Below are 11,528 nucleotides of genomic sequence, written 5' to 3'. Positions count from 1 at the left end.
AGTGTTATGTAAAGTTCACTACTTTTTTATTATTTTTCTCCTTTCATCAAGAATTGGTGAAAATTTGATTAGCTGTAAGGAGGCATGTAGATTGGTAATTAGTTTATTATCTAAAGTGATATTTTTAAAAAAACCTAAAAATCTAAATATAAAACAGTATTGACTAAAACGCATGTGGGTTTCCAATGAAAGTCTAAATCACCAACCTCATGCTAAATTAAACGAAAAACAGTTTCTCAATCATGTGCCAGCAGAATCAAGCTGGCAGTGATCTTTTTCTGGGTTGATAAGGAAATCTGACAAGTATTTTTATACTTTTGGAATACAGAGACATTTCTAAAAAGTGTCCATACTGTATCTTGAAGTCAACATGACACTCAGAGCTATAATTTATTAAGAATGAAGAATAATGAAAAAAATACAGATTGTTTTGGAAGCTGTTTTTGAAGGATATGATAGTAATTTCTTCTGGGTTTTCAAAAGGATTCTGGTCAAATAATATTTCCTGGAAGACTTTACATGAATAGTGGACAAAACCCAGATAATGTTAATGCAAATTCACACAAGTCTGTATATTTCACAAGAAGTTGATGGGTATTTTTGTGAAAGTTTCAGCTTAACATCTTATGGAATAAGATTCTTTGAATTTGATTTATGGTACAAAATAAAATTCTCTTTACAGCTGCAGAGGTGAAGGTACATCACTTTTATTTTTCAAATAAACTTCTTGTTAATTACAAGGGCTCAAATAGGAGTGTTTTTAAAAAGCCTATGAATGTTGAAATTTCCTCCAGATATGGAGAAATGATGAATAGGATATTACCTACTAACAATGAAATAAAAAGCTTAAGGCATTTCTCTTTGCCAGGCTCAGTTGTTTTTAAATCAGGTTTAAATTCTCATGAGAACTCATCATTTGAGCTCCAGATTTTCTATCTCTCAAGTACAAACTGTGCAACATTTCAATCCTTACAAGAAAGCTTTTGATATGTTCCTTTAAGACTACCATATATGCAACATTTTATCAGTATTATCACTGTATTCAGGCTTACTATGTTTCACTGTATTGTTAATATTAAATTTTTACCCCTAAATTTCCCCGAAGCCTACTAGCCTATGTATCTAGGTCCCATTTCTCAGACTGTTGCAATGTAGCAGCTTCTTTTTGTATGTGAGTACACAATCAGTTCGGCAATGGCAAGCCACTCCAGTACTCTTGCCTAGAAAATCCCATGGGCAGAGGAGCCTGGTAGGCTGCAGTCCATGGGGTCGCTACAAGTCAGACATGACTGAGCGACTTCACTTTCACTTTTCACTTTCACACATTGGAGAAGGAAATGGCAACCCACTCCAGTGTTTTTGCCTGGAGAATCCCAGGGACGGGGGAGCCTGGTGGGCTTCCGTCCATGGGGTTACACAGAGTCGGACACGACTGAAGTGACTTAGCAGCAGCAGCAGCAGCACACAATCAGTTCAGTTCATTCGCTCAGTTGTGTCCGACTTTTTGTGACCCCATGGACTGCAGCACACCAGACCGCCCTGTTCATCACCAACTCCCAAAGTTTACTCAAATTCATGTCCATTGAGTCGGTGATGCCATCCAACCATCTCATCCTCTCGTCCCCTTCTCCTTCCGTCTTCAATCTTTCTCAGCATCCAGGGTCCTTTCAAACAAGTCAGTTCTTTGCATCAGGTGGCCAAAGTATTGGAGTTTCAGCTTCAACATCACATCCATACATGACCACTGGAAAAACCATAGCCTTGGCTAGACGGACCTTTGTTGGCAAAGTAATGTCTCTGTTTTTTAATATGCTGTCTAGGTTGGTCACAACTTTCCTTCTAAGGAGTAAGTGTCTTTTAGTTTCATGGCTGCAGTCACAATCTGCAGTGATTTTGGAGCCCCCCAAAATAAAGCCAGCCACTGTTTCCCCATCTATTTGCCATGAAGTGATGGGACAAGATGCCATGATCTTAGTTTTCTGAATGTTGAGTTTTAAGCCAACATTTTCACTTTCTTCTTTCACTTTCATTAAGAGGCTCTTTAGTTCTTCCCTTTCTGCCATAAAGGTGGTGTCATCTGCGTATCTGAGGTTGTTGATATTTCTCCAGGCAATCTTGATTGCAGCTTGTGCTTCATCTAGCCCAATGTTTCCCATGATGTATTCTACATATAAGTTAAATAAGCAGGGTGACAATATACAGCCTTGACGTACTCCTTTTCCTATTTGGAACCAGCCTTTTGTTCCATGTCCAATTCTAACTGTTGCTTCGTTATCTGCATACAGATTTCTCAAGAGGCTGGTCAAGTGGTCTGATATTCCAATCTCTTGAAGAATTTTCCACAGTTTGTTGTGATCTACACAGTCCAAGGCTTTGACATAGTTAATAAAGCAGAAATAGATGTTTTTCTGGAACTCTCTTGCTTTTTCAATGATCCAGAGGATGTTGGCAATTTGATCTCTGGTTCCTCTGCCTTTTCCAAAACCAGCTTGAACATCTGGAAGTTCACGGTTCACATATTGTTGAAGCCTGGCTTGGAGAATTTTGAGTGTTACTTTGCTAGCGTGTGAGATGAGTGCAATTGTGCGGTAGTTTGAACATTCTCTGGCTTTGCCTTTCTTAGGGATTGGAATGAAAACTGACCTTTTCCAGTCCTGTGGCCACTACTGTTTTCCAAATTTGCTGGCATATTGAGTGCAGCACTTTCACACCATCATCAATAATCCTAAGCAAATTCTAATTAACAAGAATATTGGCATCATATTCTTTGCCGAATAAGAACACACATTGATCTTTTGTTGGCAAAGGTGAAATCTCCATCCAAGAAGTTCCGAAGGATAATGATCACTCGGCAGAAGTGAGCAGATTTCAGGTGCTGTCAGGCATTGCTTCCCTGCTCTCAAAAGGCCTACTCAGTCCTCAATCTTTGAATAAAGTGTAAATCTTTATAAGGTAGAAATTGTATTATTTTATTCTTTTAAACTGTAGTGTTTTGTTTATGTCATAGCACCTTTTCAATATGGAGAGTTGGGAGGTAAATCATGTTGGAGGTATTACAATGTGTGTGAACAGGTGACATACAATTTCTCATCTAAACTGTAATACTTCTGACAGTGTAAGGGAGCACTAGTAATTATTACACTGATAAATCAGGTATAAACTGGGATGGTACCATGCAAACTTAAACTTGTAAGACAAGAAATGAACCAAATGCACGGCAAATATGTGAGAGCATAGGTTTCACAAATAAAATAGATGCCCTTATGAGTTGGAGTTTTTTTCTTTAAGCTAAATTCCTATCAGTGTGGCATTTTTCACAGAAAAAGAAAAAACAACCCTGCAATTCATATGAAACCATAAGAGACTGAAAACAGCTAAAGCAATTTTGAGCGAGAACAAAGCTGGAAGCATCATGCTCCTGGTTTGAAACTATATTACACAGCTGGTACTGGCATAACAACAAACACATTGACCCATGGAACAGAATAGAGAACCCAAAAATAAACTTATGCATTAACTCATTTTCAACAAGGGCTTCCCTGGTGGCTCAAGGAATACTTCCCAAAGTATTACAGTTTGGATGAGAAATGGTAAGGAATCCACCTGCCGATGTAGGAGATGCAGGTTTGATCCCTGGGTTAGGAAGATCCTCTGCAGAAGGAAAGGCAATCCACTCCGGTATTCTTTCCTGGGAAATCCTGTGGACACAGGAGCCTGGCACTGGCAGGCTATAGTCATGTGGTCACAGAGAGTTGGACATGACTGAAGCGACTGAACACAAGTACCAGCAAGAAGTTCTCAGATTTGATCCAAAAAAGGAAAATTGATAAATTACACACCATCAAAATTTAACACTTCCATTCTATGAGAGATCCTGATAAAAAGATGCAAACACACCAGCAGAAAACAATTTCAAGCCACAAATCTAACGAAAGAATACTATTTAGAATATATATGGAATCCTCAAAATTCAACAGTACAAAAAGCAAACAATACAAAAAAGCACGGGCAAAAGACGTAGAGAGACATTTCACTGAAGAACACATACAGATGGTAAACAAGTATTTGAAAAGTGTTTAGCATCATTACTCACTAGGGAAATGAAAATAAAAACTATGATGAGAAATCACCACATACCTAAGAGAATCGCATATCTAAGAGATGGTTAAAATAAAAAATGTGACACCAAATGCTGTTGAAGATGTAGAGAAACTAGATTACTTGTGTATTTCTGGTGGGAAAGAAAGATGGCACAGTCACTCTGGGAAACTGGCAGATTCTTAAAATGCAACTAGCTTTCAATTTAGCAACTAACCTTCCATTTAGCATTTGCACTCCAGGACACTGGGGCTTCCACTGTGACTCAGATGGTAAAGAATCTCCCTGCAATTCAGGAGATCAGGGTTCAATCCCTGAGCTGGGGAGACACCTGTAGAAGGAAATGACAAACAGCTTCAGTATTCTTACCCAGAAAATTCCATGGACAGAAGAGCTTGGCGGGCTACATTCCATGGGGTTGCAAAGAGTTGGACACAACTGAACAATTAATGCTTTCACTTTCTCCTGGGTATTTATTCCAGAGAAATGAAAATCGATGTTTGCACATAATCGTGTACATAAATATTTATAGTAGTTTATCCATAATGGTTGCAAAATGGAAACAATCCAGATGTCCTTCAAGGGGTGAATAGTTAAACTGTGATATATCTGGACTGAAGAATACAACTCAACATTAAAAAGGAGTGAACTATTGATACATGCAACAATCTGGACAAAACTCCAAAGAATTGTGCTAAAAAGAAGCCAAAATAGTTAGGTACCATCTGGCTCCATTTATATAACATTCTTGAAATAACAACATTATAGAACTGGAGGACAAAGTAGTGGTTGCTTGGGGTTGAGATTGAGTTGAGGGCTGGAGGGAAGTGACTGTGACTTTCAAAGTGCAACACAATGGTGGAATTCTTTTGTATCTTGATGGCATCAGTGTCAATATCCTAGCTGGAATATTGCACTGACATCTGCAAGATGATCCCATTAGGGTAAAGGATGCATGAGATCTCTATATTTTCCTACAACTGTATGTGAATCTACAGTTATCTAAAAGAAAAAATTCATTAGAACACACGCAAGAGACATCTTCTCTACCCCTTAAAACATTACCTTTAGAAAATTTCCTGGCAACCCAAGAATACTCACTGTTACTGCTTTTCCAAGATATCAAAGCCAGTAAGAACTTACAGTTCAGTTCAGTTCAGTCGCTCAGTCGTGTCCGACTCTCCGCGACCCCATGAATCACAGCACGCCAGGCCTCCCTGTCCATCACCAACTTATGCAGAGTACATCATGAGGAACGCTGGGCTGGAAGAAGCACAAGCTGGAATCAAGACTGCCGGGAGAAATATCAATAACCTCAGATATGCAGATGACACTACCCTTATGGCAGAAAGTGAAGAGGAACTAAAAAGCCTCTTGATGAAAGTGAAAGAACTTACAAGTTGATATTAAATCACTTAAATCACTGTTAATATTAAGAACCTATCAGGACTTCCCTGGGGGTCCAGTGGTTAATAATTCACCTGCCAATGCAGGGACAAGGGTTTGATCCCTGATCTGGGACGATTTCATGTGCCTGGGAGCTACTAAACCCAAATGCTGCCGCTACTAAAGCCCGTGCACTCTAGAGCCTGTGCTCAGAAACAAAAGATTAGCCCCCACTAGAGAAAGCCTGTGTGCAGCAATGAAGACCCAGCAAGGCCAAATAAATTAATAAACAAATAAGTAAACATTTTTAAAAAATATTAAGAACATATCAGAAAAATAAAACACCTTAAAACATCCTTTAGATAGTGTAAACAGATAATGTCTGTAAGTCCACATAACTCAGTAGGGTTGAAAATTTACCAGAGTCAATTGTATAACAATGGCTTTAAAAATTCAATTTAACCAAATCCATGTTTCCTTTTACATAGTACTTTTGAATAATTGTGTAAGAATACATGTAACAAATTTAGGAAGTTACAGTTTTAGCCTTATACCAAAAACAAATTCAAACTTTACATAAACTACAATGTCATGTTTGCATTGAATTTTTGCTCTGTGATAAAAATCAGGGAGAAGATGTCTATCTGTTTTTTTATTCAAATTCATAAAAATAGATTTTGTTTTTTATTTTTCAATATTTAAAGATGTAAGTAAATTTCACTAGTGTTTAAAACAAATTTCTTCAAATTAATTTTATGGTGTAGTATTAAAGCCCTTTTGTAGTTGTTCAGTTGCTAAGTTGTCTCTGACTCTTTGTGATCCTATGGACTGGAGTCTGCCAGCCTCCTCTGTCCATGGGATTTCCCACGCAAGAACACTGGAGTGGGTTACCATTTCTTTCTCCAGGGGGTCTTCCCAACCCAAAAATCAACCCCGCCCCCCATCTCCTGCATTGGCAGGTGGATTCTCTACTGCTGAGCCACCAGGGAAGCCCTGTTAAAACTGTTCAGTCAGTCAGTCAGTCAGTTCAGTCGCTCAGTCATGTCCGACTCTTTGTGACCCCATGAACCACAGCACGCCAGGCCTCTCTGTCCACCACCAACTCCCGGAGTTCACTCAAACTCACCTCCATTGAGTCGCTGATGCCATCCTGCCATCTCATTCTCTGTCGTCCCCTTCTCCTCCCGCCCCCAATCCCTCCCAGCATCAGAGTCTTTTCCAGTGAGTCAACTCTTCGCATGAGGTGGCCAAAGTATTGGAGTTTCACCTCTAGCATCAGTCCTTCCAATGGACACCCAGGACTGATCTCCTTTAGAATGGACTGGTTGGATCTCCTTGCAGTCCAAGGGGCTTGTAAGAGTCTTCTCCAGCACCACAGTTCAAAAGCATCAATTCTTTGGCGCTCAGCTTTCTTCACAGTCCAACTCTCACACCATACATGACCATTGAAAAAACCATAGCCTTGACTAGACGGACCTTTGGTGGCAAAGTAATATCTCTGCTTTTTAATATGTTGTCTAGGTTGGTCATAACTTTCCTTCCAAGGAGCAAGCGTCTTTTAATTTCATGGCTGCAATCAGCATCTGCAGTGATTTTGGAGCCCCCAAAAATAGTCTGACACTGTTTCCACTGTTTCTCCATCTATTTCCCATGAAGTGATGGGACCAGATGCCATGATCTTAGTTTTCTGAATGTTGAGCTTTAAGCCAACTTTTTCACTCTCCTCTTTCACTTTCATCAAGAGGCTTTTTAGTTTCTCTTCACTTTCTGCCATAAGGGTGGTGTCATCTCCATATCTGAGGTGATTGATATTTCTCCCCGCACTCTTGATTCCAGCTTGTGCTTCTTCCAGCCCAGTGTTCCTCATGATGTACTCTGCATATAAATTAAATAAGCAAGGTGACAATATACAGCCTTGACGTACTCCTTTTCCTATTTGAAACCAGTCTGTTGTTCCATGTCTAGTTCTAACTCTTGCTTCCTGACCTGCATATAGCAAATCATAGTAAAAGATCCTAGTAGAAGGAAAAGTTCCTTAAATAATTTTTACATCTGTTGATTGTCTGTCTGACGCCAGATACAAGTCTGATTGTATCTCTTTGATCCTAATCTTATAACTCTGTAGCAGGGTTTCTGCTGCTGCTGCTGCTAAGTCTCTTCAGTCGTGTCTGACTTTGTGCGACCCCATAGACGAAAGCCCGCAAGGCTCTCCCATCCCTGGGATTCTCCAGGGAAGAACACTGGAGTGGGTTGCCATTTCCTTCTCCAGTGCGTGAAAGTAAAAACTGAAAGTGAAGTCGCTCAGTTGTGTCCGACTCTTAGCGACCCCATGGACTGCAGCCCACCAGGTTCCTCAGTCCATGGGATTTTCCAAGCAAGAGTACTGGAGTGGCTTGCCATTGCCTTCTCCAGGCAGGGTTTCTGAGAAATACTTTATATACCAAAGTTACATTTTTATTTGGTAAAGATAATACATACCTTTAAGCTTACGTTTCATAACTCAATTGAGTAACTGATTGTCACTTGGAAAAGAAAAGGAATTTTTTTCCAAGTAGAAAATAATTATAAAATTTAGATCTCTAAAGCCTTTTCTCTTTAATCTATTTCAAAGTATTTGTGCAGGTGATAGTATATAATTTACTGATTGATTGCTTCATGAAGTCCATACTTTTATTTCTATCATCCTGAACAGTTTTTCTCAAAGTTATGCTCATAAAAAGTACAAATATTTTGCTTCATTTATTTACTTTTTTTTTCTGGGAGTCTTTGACACCTCTTATTTTAGATTTGTATTGTACCTGGTAGTGTCCAGAACCAATCAAAATAAGAGTTTTGCTGAATATGGGACTACACAACTTTACTTGCTAATTCCCTGTGAAGATGGGCCATCCTTTCTTATTCAGAGGCAACTTTCAAGGAAAACACATTTCCTGCACCAACAGTGTGGCATAACCATTCCAATCCTGAATGAACAGACTCCTTACCCAGGTGGGGAAAACATTTACAAAGCAGAAGCATCCTATCAAAATCTGACTTTAAAGGAGGCCTTCCTTTGAGGCCAGGAGTCTTCATCCCTAAACCTGGGAGAATGTTCCTTGAGAGGAGATCTTAGCAAGGGTGATATTTAAAATGTTTGACTGTGTAAATGGCAGATGCCTGAACATTCAGGTAGATGTCAAGCTGGCATAAAGTAACCACACATCAGAGCTGGATCCTTGCCCAGGACAGGTCTCTGACTCAGGGAATTCTTAAATGAACAGTTTATAATAGAACTTATTTCTCTCTAATTCATGATGCATTTAGAAAATGAATGTGACCAATTAGAAAATATATTAGACTAGTTCCACCCATTAGTGAAAGTAGTAATAGTAGTGAAAGTCACTTGGTCATGTCCGACTCTTGCGACCCCATGGACTGTAGCCCGCCAGGCTCCCCTGTCCATGGGATTCTCCAGGCAAGAATACTGGAGTGGGTTGTCATTTCCTTCTCCAGGGAACCTTCCAGACCCAGGAATCGAACCCAAGTCTCCTGCATTAGGCAGGTTCTTTACCGACTGAGCTATGAGGGAAGCCCCAGGTCCTAATGTGAAGATTTCAAAGCCCCACAGCAAAGCCTGAGAACTAGCACTCAAAGCTTTTCCCTCTCAGCTTGACTTGGCTCGTTATTATATTTCTGTGAGCTTGATCTATTTCTTCTAAGGGAAAGAAACAGATTAGTCCTGGGCCAGCTTCAGGTTGCTTGGGTACAGTTTAGGAAGGAAAAGGCTTTGTGCCTGTGCACCATCTCACATGAAGTTCAAATTTTAAAGCATTCGCACAACTGTTCTGAGCTTCCCAAGAATTGGATTTTCATGCTGGTGTTCATCCTCCAGGTGGCAGCAATCCCTCTTACCAGAAAGTGGCAATCTTGGTAGCTCTAGTTTTGCATCTGCCTGTGCCAATACAGGAGACATAAGTACTGTGGGTCCAATCTCTGGGTGGTGAATATAACCTGGAAGAGGGCACAGCAACCCAGTTCAATCTTCTTGCCTGGAGAATCCTCATGGACAGAGGAGCCTGGCAGGCTACAGTCAATAGGGTTGCAAAGAGACAGACACAACTGAAGTGACTGAGCACATATGCACATGTGTCTGTCCATAATATACATCTCTATTTCAACAGTGAAAGCAAACCTAGTGTCCCATACTCAAATCTACAAAGTGAAAGGCTCACTTAAATCTTAATCTGAGTAACTTTCAAACCTAGAAAATAGTCTCCCAAATCACTGTAATTGTGTGTGGTTGTCTGACCTGATGGAACCAGAAAGTGTTAGTCTCTCAGTCTTGTCCGACCCTTCGTGACCCCATGGACTGTAGTCCCCCAGGTTCCTCTGTCTGTGGGATTTCCCAGGCAAGAACACTGGACTGGGTTGCCAGTTCCTTCTCCAAGGGATCATCCTGACCCAGGGATTGAACCCGCACCTCCTGCATCGGCAACTGGGTTCTTTACTGTCTAAGCCACCAGGGGGCCTCTGATGTAGCTGGAACTACTAGCTATTCACAGAAAATTGATTTCCCCTCTCAAATGGCAGTGGTTAGACTACATTTCCCAGTGTGCCTCAGAGTAGATGTGATTATTGTGACTGAATTTAGCTGGTGGCTTATGCGTGGAAGTACCTTTATAGAAATAAGTGTAAACCTTGTGCCCCTTGTCCCACTTCCACAATCTGGTTACAATGAGCCCCTTGGTCTTCTGATCATGTATATATTCACATATATATATATGCATTTTTTTCAAGTAAAGAAATGTTTAATAGATGTAAACTATTTATTGAATATTTGCCACCAAATACTGTTAAATACATTATCTTGCAGCATATCATTTTCAGGTTAAAATGTCAGAAACAAACACCAATATTTACAATTCTTTTAAAGAATGTGATGTAATGACACATTAAGGCATAAATTCTTTTGGCTTACAATTCTTAAAAGAATGATAATAGCAAAAGTGATGCAAAATCTTCAGTGTGAGATTATGATTAAGCTACATTTTACAAAAGTATGGTGTAGGATGGCAATAATCCCATTCAACATCCTGGATTATTAGATCCCTTCAGGAGGGACTGATAATTTATACAGTCAAACTAAAATTTACAGATAAAGGCAGTCCAATACTGCCACTGAGAAGTACATCTCTTAACATATACAACTCTCAGGCCACAGTTTGAAGGTCTGAAGTATCAAGTTGGTTTGATAAATTAGTCAGTTGGCACTTATGAAAACATTTATTGCCTCGCCATCTTTAAAATAGGTTTTCACAGTATCACTGAAACTTTTGGAGTATTTTACGAATTCTTTCTTCTGGTGTTCAAGTGCCCTGCGGTTCTGGTATTGATATTTCTTGAAGACATTGTTTACTGTATCAAGAAGTTCTTTTTTTTTTAAGAAGTTCTTTTATTGCACTAGCTATATTCTTGATTGTCTGCAGAAACCTCACTCTGTCATTGATCTCATCTGGGATCTTACTGAGAATTTGTTTAAATGCTCGTGCCTTTTCGTTTAGGTCCTGGAATTCTGGCTCTGGTCATTCAGTCATATACTCTTCTACATCATCAACTGCCATTCAAAGAAGGGATTCTGTGAAGTTGACTTCTACACTTTTTCTCTCTAAAATTTTCGTAATTATGTCTGTGTGAGTCCTGGATTTTCCTCTGCAGCCTTAATGAAAGCTGCTCTCAGAGTCTGAGCTGCAGACAGATTTGCTCGTTCTAGCTCATTAAACACAGGATACATGACTGCATTGAGGGGCACAGAAACCATAGAAGTGGTCTCAGCTTCATTCTTCATCTCCTCCATTACCATCCTCACTCAAAAGCCCACTGCTTTAGAAAAAGCAGTGCTAAAATGCAGAGGAATCTTCATTCTCAGCAGTCTGTCTTCTCTTTTTTGTGATAAAAGAATAAAGCACAAAACATATACTGACTGGTTACTGAGGTTCTGACTTCACTTGCCACCTCTGAAGCCCTTTTCAACTCCCTGATCAATTCACTCCAGGGATGCTGGAAGG

At 39.8% G+C, this 11,528-nt stretch overlaps 1 pseudogene; it reads right to left on the bottom strand.

Annotated features, from left to right (window-relative positions):
• Positions 1 to 10,657: 10,657 nt before the first annotated feature.
• On the bottom strand, positions 10,658 to 11,323 carry LOC129557170 (programmed cell death protein 10 pseudogene; annotated as a pseudogene).
• Between the last annotated feature and the right edge of the window lie 205 nt (positions 11,324 to 11,528).

This window comes from Moschus berezovskii, chromosome 7, assembly GCF_049115385.1.
Source record: "Moschus berezovskii isolate FMDL1 chromosome 7, NW_MosBer_1.0, whole genome shotgun sequence".
Lineage (NCBI taxonomy): Eukaryota > Metazoa > Chordata > Mammalia > Artiodactyla > Moschidae > Moschus > Moschus berezovskii.
The sequence above is the reverse complement of the archived record's forward strand: the minus strand, read 5'-3'. Positions and strand labels throughout refer to the sequence as shown.